We start from the raw sequence: 8,924 nt of genomic DNA, 5'->3' as shown, positions 1-8,924 counted from the left end.
TAGTATAAATATAATGTATATACACATAGATATACATATATAAATATATACAGTGCTGTATAGATGTATATATCTCCAGAGAAAGACAGGGAATTTCTACAATGGTTTAGGAACATATGGTTGAGAATTGTGGTACAAAGTTTCTTATGACCCTTAATGATCCCCAGCTTCTTCTAATCATATTCTCTGTAATCCCTTCCCATAGCATTTACCTTAACTTAGTGATTTACCTTTTCAGTAATAAAATATAGCAAAGGTGGAGGAATATCACGTTGGTGATTGGTTAGGAGAGATTGTATTTCCATGCTTTTTGTACATTCCATTTATTTTCTCCATTGCTGGTTTTGATAAAATGAGCTGTCACCTTGAGAAATCCCCAGGAGCAAGGAACTGAGGTCAGCCAATGGACATCGGCCAATTAATAACTGAGACCATCAATCCAAACAGCCCTGGAAGAACGGATTTCTGCCAGTAACCATGCTGAGTTCAAAATGGATCCTTCTGCAGTTGAAAGTTCAGATGAGACTGCATTCCTTGCCCACACCTTAATTGTAGCCACTTAAAGACCCTGAAATATAGGACCTAGGCAAGTTATGTCCAGAACCTGAAGTCACGGAAACTTCAAGATAATAATTGTGCATGGTTCTAAGCCACTCTGCTTGTTTTATTTTGTTACATAGTCGCAGATTATACACGGTGGTCAAATTTGTGGTGACTAGACTTAGTACTCCATCATGGAACATCTGATATACAAATTCTGTTTTCTTCTTTTTTTATTAGTTATATATGACAGTACAATGATCTTGACATATCATACATTTGAATCAAATGGGGTATAATTTCTCATTATTCTGAGTGCACAGGTTGCAGAATCACATTGGTCATACAGTCACATATATATATATATATATATATATATATATATATATATATAGAGAGAGAGAGAGAGAGAGAGAGAGAGAGAGAGAGCAATACTAGTGTCTATTTTATTCTGTTGACCTTCCAATCCCCGTTCCCTTCCCCTCCCCTCCCATCACTTCTCTGTACTCAATCTAATGTGACAACACATTTTTTCCCCTCACATTGTCATACATGTATTCTGTATAACACTGAGGGTCTCCTTCGTTCTTCCATGCAATTCCCCTTCTCCCTCCTTTTCCCTCCCATCTCTCTTCTCTATTTAGTGGTAATCTTCTTCTCATGCTCTTCCTCCCTACCCCATTTTGAGTTACCCCCCTTATATCAGAGAAGACATTCGGCCTTTGTTTTTTAGGGATTGGCTAACTTCACTTAGCATAATCTGCTCTAATGCCATCCATATCCCTACAAATGCCATGATCTTGTTATTTTTAGTGCTGAATAATATTCCATTGTGTATAAATTCATTTTTAATCCATTCATCCATTGAAGGGCATCTAGGTTGGTCCCACAGTCTAGCTATTGTGAATTGTGCTGCTATAAACATTGATGTGGCTGTGTCCCTCTAGTATGCTGTTTTTAGGTCTTTTGGGTATAGTCTAAGAAGGGGAATAGCTAGGCCAAATGGTGGTTCCATTCCCATCTTTCCAAGAAATCTCCATACTGCTTTCCAAATTGGCCGCACCAATTTGCAGCCCCACCAGCAGTGTAGGAGTGTATCTTTTTCCCTGCATCCTTGCCAGCACTTGTTGTTGTTTGACTTCATAATGGCTGCCATTCTTACTGGAGTGAGATGGTATCTTAGAGTAGTTTTAATTTGCATTTCACTGATTGCTAGAGATGGTGAGCATTTTTTAGTGTACTTGTTGATTGATTGTATATCCTCTTCTGAGAAGTGTCTGTTCAGGTCCTTGACCCATTTGTTGATTGGGTTATTTGGTTTTTGTTATTTAACTTTTTGAGTTCTTTGTATACCCTAGAGATTAGAGCTCTATCTGATGTGTGAAAGGTAAAAATTTGTTCCCAGGATGTAGGCTCCCTATTCACCTCACATATTATTCCTCTTGCTGAGAAAAAACTTTTTAGTTTAAATTTGTCCCATTTGTTGATTCTTGGTTTTAACTCTTGTGCTATAGGTGTCTTATTGGGTAAATTGAGGCATGCCCCCACGTAATGGAGATTAGGGCCAACGTTTTCTTCTATTAGACGCAGAGTCTCTGGTTTGATTCTTAGCTCCTTGATCCATTTTGAGTTAACTTTGTGCATGATGAGAGAAAGGGATTCAATTTCATTCTGTTTTATTCTTAACAATCATTCTGCAAGATAAGGTTTTAGTTGGTGCATAGGATATGGGATATATATGATATATATGACATAAATCTTAAAAGTTAGGGGAAAAATCTGTTCAGAGTCACACAAAGTGAATATTTCTTTTAAGTTTGTACCACAGCCAGTGATGAATAGAATGAGAGAAAAAGAAATGGTTTCAGGGGTAAGAAATGAGAAAGGGAATTGAGCTTATAATGGGGCAGTTTTAGTGATTCTCTCGTATACTGGGAAATGAAACAATGCAAGAAAGAACTAAGACATGATCTATCTAAATGATACTGCAGCAAATGTAAATATTAGTCTAAATTAACTATTGTGTTGAGCAAAAATCAGTCAACATATAAGGTGCAAAAAAGATTAAAAATAACTACAAAAACTGACATTCTTTTTTTTTTTTTTAAGCCACGTCAGGAAGTTTTTGGCAGGCATTTGAAACACGTAGCACATTTTTCCAGGAAAGCAATATTTTACATTGGTATCATGTTTCTAGGCTAGCTAGAAATACATCTAATGATAATGCAGCTGTAATGCCACACATCTGTAATGAAAATAACAGAGAACCAGACTCCTAAAATGACACACATTAGATATAATGGCAAAATGAAACCACAACAAGATAGAAAAATAAGTCGCTTAACTAAAGTATTTCCTCAAGAAATTCACTTTTAATGGGAAATTTGTAGGAATTCTGTACTTTGGTAAGCCCTTTAAAATTGATATCACCAGTTCTACAGTGTTATTTCTATTTTTGTTGCAAAACAACCTGTTTTTCCTTGATAGGAATATATCGCTAGCATGGGGCTTGCTCATAATAAGACGTGAAAGAGGAACACAGAGATGGAAGGGCAGTTCTATTTAGAGATAACAAGACCAGAAGTTGGAAGAAAAAAATACAAAGAAGGACAGAATTAAGAAAATAACTGAGCATGAAAAAGACATAAAACTTCCTTGCTGGTAGAAGAATCAGTTCAGTGAGATGCACAAGTAAATCCATCACGTGAGCAAACAGGAATGCTGACTCTACAAATCACCCCCGTGTATGTATGCTTAGTCACTTCCTGGGCTCAGAATGATCTTCTTAAAATTGAGATTATGATGCATGTTTCTATTTTAAATAACCCAATGTATACGGCAATTCCTTACAGCCCGACTGCTATGATAGTAGACTCTTAATGATGTTTGTTGAATCTGAAACTGAATCTATGTAGACTTTCAAAGGGGAAAAATGGAAATCATACACAGGAAAATCTTCCGAAGACAGATATCTTGGGCAAGGGAAGGAGGTAAGTTTGATAGTTAGATTTAGGTGTCAACTTGACGGGGTTAAGGGATACACAGCCAGCTGAAAAAGAACTTCTGAGAGAGAAATTGGCATTTGAAACAGTGGACTGGATCAGGAAGATGTGCCTTCAATATGGGTGGGCACACGCAATTGGACAAGGGTCCAGAGAGAACAAAAAGGGAATGAGAAGGTTAACTCATTCTCTGTCTCTCTCTGGAGCTTGCACACTTTCTCCTTCCCATGGTTATTACACTTTGGTTCTCCAGCCTTGGGCTCTGGAGCTTGACTCAGTCCTCCCTTCCACCCTGGGTTCTCAGGCCTCTGCCCTTGGCCTGAGAGTTATTCCTTTGGTTTCTCTGATTCTCCAGCTTGTAAATGGTGTAACAAAGGACTTCTTAGACTCTACAATCACATGAGCCATTCTTAGACTCCATGATCATATGAGCCCATGCTCCTAATAATTTCCCCCTCATCTATCTATTGATCTATCAATCTATCATCTAACTTATGTATCTTTTGCTTTTATGTTTGTGGAGAGCCCTATTATACCTAAGAAGGGAGAAAAAAAGTTCAAACAGTTCAAACTAGAAAACAGCAGAGTCTGGCAAGATGCTGACCAAACCCATTTTGTCTTCCTGTAAGTATGGATAAACTGTTTTATGAACACTTTGCATGCACAAGATACCATGTGAACACTTCTTTACAGTGGATACTGAATGGAAATTATTTGTCAATTGCATTTAAGTGACAGAAATTCCACAAAAACATGCCTTCTCAGTACAGCCCTAAACTATATATTGAAGAAAAGCCATCAAGTGACAGGATCTTGAGTCCCTGAATCATTCCATGGAGCAGAGGCCCACCTCCACATCATCTGCATTGAACTGGGGAATGAATGAAAGAGAAACCTCAACTGTGATAATCCACTTAAGAATAAGAAATTGTCATAGCAAGTAGCATTATTTACATGTAGAGCATAAATGGGAGAAGAAAGACATTCTATTCATCCAATGGCTGAAAAAAATATATATATATATGAAATAAATGCCCATATTCAGAATATTACTTTGTAGTACTTTATGTCTCAAAATATTCCTCTTGGATTTCTCTCAGTGGTCAGTGTCTCCTGTCCAATTAAAAGTATTCGATTACAGCATAATTTTGTGAGCACAGTCATTGTTATATAAAAGGAGTTCCAAGTTTACTGTATAAACTTGAATTTATTGCGATAGATTCCCAAAGGAAGAAAGACCTCTCCACTGGAGAGAAGTTTATTTTGTAATCACAATTCAAAGAGTGTATTTTCTGACATATTTACTTGGGAGCTCAAAATTCAAACTTGCAGTATTGGCTTAGCCACTTGTTTAAGGTAATAAAAGTGGCTTCCGTTGGAGATATAATATTCAGCATGCCCATTGTGTATATTTTTTCCAATTAATTGGACTTTAATTACTTTTCAGAGAATCTATAAAAGAGTCATCGAACTTTTCAGGATGAGCACAAGCTGGTACATATTCCATTTACTTTCCATAGAGCTATCTCCCCATGAAACTTTAAAAAAAACAATAGCCAATTTAATTTTCTTCTGTTGAGGTTTATAAAAGACACAACAGAGGCTACTATCTCTAATTTTTAATAGAGATAGTTCTATTTAGAATTATAAATGCTAGAAAGAAAATGGGGCTCAGAAGTGCTCTTTTAAATCAAGGTGACCCTCCATATTAGCCACTTACAGTGACATTGAGGGTGTTTGTACACAAATTTGTACACACACACACACACACACACACACACACATACTTACAACACTGCATCTCAATTCAGCCCAAGCAAGGTTAAAAATTCAAGAAGCCATAATAGCAGAAAGCTAATTTCTTATTCTTTTTTTATTTCATTTCCATATCAACTGTTTTTTTCCTGGGGCACTTTCTCATATTGGAGGGAGAAAGAAAAAGGATTGTGAATGTAAAAATGCTTAAGAAAATGTACTTGACCTCAATTATTGAATATGTGATTCAGTGGGGTAAGGGTGGAGAGACAACATTAAATCATTAACTTGATGGACATTGTTTACAGGCAGCTGTTAAGAGGAACTTTTGTACCAACGATGCAAGAGCTAATGATGGGCATTTAGAAATGAGGGAAGAAATGTTGAGCATGAGCCAGGGGTGTATCCTTTCATTTCCTCCATTACAATATTGGTGTTAAATAGGGAGGAGATACTTGCAAATCCCATCTTAAACATGTCCAATGTGGTCAATGGAAAAAAATATATATTTTTGGCATCTAGAGCAGTAGAGCAAACCATATGGGGAGCTAGAAGCTAAATAAAAAGTGAAACCTGAAATTAAAAACCTGTCAAAATCCATCAGTTCAGTATAGCTGATGTATATTCTTACCTAGAGGGAGCAGATTGCCCTGAAGGGCATCTCAAATCTCTTTCCAACCCTGCACTTTGATGCTATAAGATTCGGAGCTGGGAGATAATTGGCTGAATATTGCGCCTTTGATTTGGAATTTCTAATCTTCAACCCTGTCCTGGATGCTGTTGCTACACTGCTTATTTTCTAACCAGGACTACTTATACCTACTTCATAATACTCCTGGGTACTTTCCTGTAGCCTGAATTAGTTTAATGTTTCTGACAATGAATTTCCAAGTAATTGAAATGGCTTCACTCCATGATATGTCTCTCAGGGCACTCTGGGAAATTAAATGTTAACTTCTCAGCAGTTATTTGCTTACTTCATCCTCATTTTATTAAATAATCATAAAGACCTTTCACATTTAAATATGCATGTTTTGTTATCTGAAAGGCCTGGAAAGTTGGAGAGACAGGATGAAACTAAGCCAGCTCCATGGTCTCTTTGCTCTAGCTCAGTGGATTTACCACTGGCATTTGACTGCACCCCAAGTATTGAGCTTGATGGAGATTACTTCTCTGTGCCCACTGGGGTCTTAGTTTATTTGCAACAGATATAACAGAAATTGCTTCTATCTAGAGGTATCTTAGATCTATTAGACATCAAAAATACCTAACCTATTTACAGCAAAGAAGTGAATTGATTTTTCTTTCTTTTTGGAATTTTCCGCAAGATTTCTGAGGTCTTATTTTGGTAACAAACAAACAAACAAAAACCTGGTAGGCAAGATCCCAAAGCCCACAGAGGTGATCTTGTGATAATGATTAGATATTTTATCTGGGTCCAGTTTATAAAACTGACATGGGGTGCTTCTCTTCTGAAATTGTTGTATGAGTTACTCACCTGCAGAATTTAGAATGAACAGCATCCTCTTCATTTGAAGAAGTTCACTCAGTGAGGCACTAGTTGATTTTTGAGAAACAATAAAAACTAGAGTTCTGCTGAATTCCCAGGTCAACAATCACAGAGCAGCTTGGGACAGCAGAGAGGTCATGGACTTTGGATATTTGACTATTTGAATTCAGGAAGCCATATCTTATTAGCCTTCTTCTGTATAATAATAGCCTCTGAACTTCAGAATCTACAAAGTGAAAAAAAATGTTTATAAGGTTGTTATGAACATGAAAATTATCTTTAATATACTCAAAATATAATATATAGTAAACAATAGTAATGTTATTTTGCTATTGATTTTATTTATTTATTTATTTATTTATTTATTTTGCAGCAAGGCGCTTGATTCAAGGCTGGCACCTATGATAGGAGCCATGATATAGGCCAAGGATGTTGTTCAGAGAAACTTACATTTGATTACCTTTATTTAACCACACATGATAATTTCTTTTTTATCAAAAGCATAATGCATAGTTCTCATAATTTCATTATAAATCTGTGTTTATTATTAGCTAATGGAAAAGAGACAATTTGCATTCTTTTCCCAATTTTCCCTCTTTATTTCTATTGTATGATCCTAGACAAGCAAGAACATATTTCCATTTCTTTGGAGAGGAAGGGCAAAGGGCTTTATCTGCAATATCTGAGCTGTATCTGTGTAATTATTTCCAAGAGATGAATGACAGTGACTGCAATATTGTCCCTTAAGTACTTGGCATTCCTTGGAAGAAAACATGATGTAATTGGACTTTAATAACTTGGATGAAAATGTATCCTAGGGCCATAAAATGTTTCTTTACAACATTAGGTCTAGGCAAGTTATTATGATTACCTCTTACGAAGTGTTCAGATTAGTGGATGTGTGATTATAAAGTCCACTACAAAGATACAATCAGAAAAAGGATATAGAAAAGGTATAAAAAATACAGAAAAGTACCTTAAAATTTCAATCCTCTTCATTCCTGAATGTGCTAGACAGAGAAGTTCTTTTATCACTTATATGTCCAGGCTCAGTGGGGAAATTGCTGCAGAAAGAGGCCTGGCCTAAATGATTTCCAGGTCCCTACTTCCCCTGGAATGGGTTAGAAGCCTTTCTAAAGGAACTTGAATCTCTCATGGTGTATTAAGAGCAATACGGGAGTCAGTCCACTGGGTCTAGAAGCTCAGCTCCCAGTGAGCGGTGAATCACACAGCATCCATTCAGCAAACACCAAGAACAGCCTGTGGTAGGTGTTATGGATGGAAAAATAAATGTAACAAGATCTTGAACTCAAGGCTGGGGGTGTGGCTCAGTGGTGGAGCAATTGCCTAGCATGTGCAAGGCCCTGCGTTCAATCCTCAGCACCACATAAAAATATATAAAATAAAGATATTGTGTCCAATTGCCACTAAAAAATAAATATTTTTAAAAAGGATTCTTGAACTCAGTTGAAAATAACCTGGTGGAGGAGATCAGATGTTGTACACAAATGTATTTATTATCTCTTAAATATTTTGGGACCAGTTTCCCACAGTTGATTATTCCTAGCCAATTATATTAATCTCAGTCCCCAACTCTTCCCTTATTCTTATTGGTGGGTTCGGAAAGGAGTAATGGGGAGTTATTCTAAATTCTAAGCCAATTTAGAATACTAAAGTGTTAGAAATGATTTTATAGAGGCTTCTTGTTGGAGGGTGCATAGATCCTTTAGGTTTTGTTCTTTAGAAAGCATCCCCCTACCCATAGGATAACCAGCCTCAGGATGATGCTAAAACTGTAATTGTAGAATAACAAGGGAGGAATACTCGGTCCTGAATAACATAAATAAGCAACTAATTGAATTAAACTAAAGCCTTTTGCTCTGCCTCTGGACCTCATGTGATGTGAAAACCAATAAATGACTTATGGCTTAACCTAGCCTTAACTAAATTTTTACTTACTTGTAACCAAAACTACCCTATCTAATCACTGGTTTAATTTCATGCTTTCCAAACTTTGAGATCAGGAGAGTAGCCTCAGAGTCTTGTTTAAAACAGACTCTCACATAATGCTTGTAGATACTGGTCCTGTGATGGGGCCTGTGGATGAGGGTTTTCGG

This window comes from Ictidomys tridecemlineatus, unplaced genomic scaffold, assembly GCF_052094955.1.
Source record: "Ictidomys tridecemlineatus isolate mIctTri1 unplaced genomic scaffold, mIctTri1.hap1 Scaffold_329, whole genome shotgun sequence".
Lineage (NCBI taxonomy): Eukaryota > Metazoa > Chordata > Mammalia > Rodentia > Sciuridae > Ictidomys > Ictidomys tridecemlineatus.
This window is presented reverse-complemented; position numbering follows the sequence as displayed.